General features: G+C 41.1%; 1 pseudogene; it reads left to right on the forward strand.

The window, feature by feature from the left end:
* The first annotated feature begins 287 nt into the window (after positions 1–287).
* Positions 288–1212, forward strand: LOC115853866 (mitochondrial carrier homolog 2-like; annotated as a pseudogene).
* The last annotated feature ends 1235 nt before the right edge of the window (positions 1213–2447 follow it).

The following is a 2447-nucleotide window of genomic DNA, read 5'->3' on the forward strand; positions in this document are numbered from 1 at the left end:
AACCAGAATCTCAGGTCCAATCCCAGATTTATTGAATTAGAATCTGCATTTTAACAAGATTGCCAGGTTATTCGTATGCACATTAAACTTTGAAAAGCAGCATTCTAGAGGAAACTTGAAAATGCTTATTCTCTGAAGGTGTTAGGGAGGTGTTAGGCAGAAGCTGGGCAGGGAGTGAGTGTGCGCACACGAGGGTGGGCCAGTGAACCCTGTGGCCCTGGCACATGATCCCAGACAGGCTCCGTTGCTTGGTGGCTCAGTCTGTATGTCCCTCAGTGGGTGCCATCATGGCGGACGCTACCAGTCAGGTGCTCCTGGGCTCTCGTCTCACCATCCTGTCCCAGCCGCTCTTGTATGTGAAGGTGGGATATGAGCCTCTTCCTCCAACAGTTGGACGAAATATTTAGGGGCGGCAAGTATGTCAGCTTCCTGGTCTTTTTTGTTAGGCTCAGCACATTGCAAACATCCATGGAAAGTATGGGTTGTGCACAGGCTTAACTCCAAGACTGTGTTCAGGGGTCCTTGGAACTGTGGTCCATGGTAAAGTTTTACAACATTACCAGTAGTGTGACAAGGTTGAGGAGTCATGATTTGGAAATGTACAGAAAGAAGTTTCGTCTCTGACCGAGTTATCAAGGAGACAACTGGAGAGATGATGGCTTCTTCTGCTGCTACTCTCATCACTCATCCCTTTCACGTGAGCACCCTGAGATCTATGGTACAATTCATTGGCAGAGAATCCAAGTACCATGGACTTTGTGACTCCATAGTAACTATCTATCAGGAAGAGGACATACTAGGATTTTTGTGGGTGTTATTCCTCGCCTCCTAGGTGACATCATTTCTTTGTGGCTCTGTAACTCAGTGGCCTACCTCATCAATGTCCTTGCACCAAACGGTGGGGTTTCCCCTATGAATGAAATGAGTTATTCCCTAGCTGTCACAGGATTTTTTTGCCAGTGTGTTGATCTATCCCTTTGTGCTTCTCTCTAATCTTATGGCTGTCAACAGCTGTGCGCTTGCTGATGGATGCCCTCCTTACTCCCCAATATATACTTCTTGGATAGATGGCTGGTGCCTGCTACAAAAAGAGGGAAATATGAGCCGAGGAAATAGCTTGTTTTTCCAGAAGGTCCCCTTTAGGAAGACTTATTGTTGTGACCTGAGAATGTCAATTTGAAGATGTGGGACAGGGACAGTGACATTTCTGTAGTCCCATATACACAGAATTATGGGAGAGAGTGTTGGTTTCTATACAGTGTGGAATGCTTTTTATTAAATAATCATTCAGTCTTGGGAAAATGAAAAAAAAGGCAGAAGTTATGTCAGCAAATAAACTAAAAAACAAAACAAAAAATCCTCATATATAAGAACCACGGATGAAGAAAAACCTCCACAAATACATGCATAACAGAGCTTGTACATCATCATAGGAAGAGCAGTAGTAAGGCAGCCTGGATGCCTTACAGGGAATCCCAACTCCGAAAAGGAAGTAACATACTATTAAAGAAATATTTGAAGGAAATTGAAGGAAGCATCATTTAAGGGGAAACCCTACAGGCTAAGTTGTCCAAGTTGCTTACAGGGAACTGGCAGTTCTTTGCATTTCTATAAACTGAAGTCTTCATGGGATGTGAAATCAGGAATTACAAACTGGACAGCAGCCAGGATGGGTTTTTGTTGTTGTTGTTGTTGGTTTCTTTTTTTGCTTTGTTTGTTTGTTTGTTTGCTACGAAAGGAGTTGAGCTGTATTAAATTCTCCCATTAGCCACACCCAAAACGTGTTGGCTGTGGCAAGAGCTGAGGCAGCACTGGCCTTAGGGAGGGCTTCAAAGTAGCCCAAACCCACCCTGCACTAGAAGCGTGTCATGCTGGGCCAACTTCATTGAAGATTTTAAGACTGGGAGGATTTTCCTTTCCAATTCTGAATATTTCTTCAACTCTAAGAATCATGAAATCATGGAAATCTTTACATGAATCCCTAGTTCATCATGCAGCATAGAGACTGCCTGCATCTGATCTGTCTCATCATTCCAAAAGTTCTAACATGAAAAGTAGTTTATGATCTTTTTTGCCATTTCCTCTTGTTCAATATATTTAGGATCACAATTCTTTTTGCATGTGCCTACTCTAATAAAATTATCACTTAAGATGACCCCACTTAGTCTTTCTCTCTCTCAGAAAAAAAATAGTTTTAATAAAATCGTTCTTTGTACAATATTTTTCATCTTTTATGTGGCCCTTTACTCACCTTTAGAATAAATAATATCAACAACTCTGGCTCTTTTTCAGGGGTCTATTTTCAAATTTATAATCTTCATAAGATCTTTCTCTTGTCTAAATAAAATGTACATAAATAATTCAGTTGATTGCTCACTTGTTTTTTCTATACGATAAAATTTTTTTTTTGATATTTTATTTCCAATGCTTTGATCATGGCCCTCCCT

Source organism: Globicephala melas, chromosome 9 (genome assembly GCF_963455315.2).
Source record: "Globicephala melas chromosome 9, mGloMel1.2, whole genome shotgun sequence".
Lineage (NCBI taxonomy): Eukaryota > Metazoa > Chordata > Mammalia > Artiodactyla > Delphinidae > Globicephala > Globicephala melas.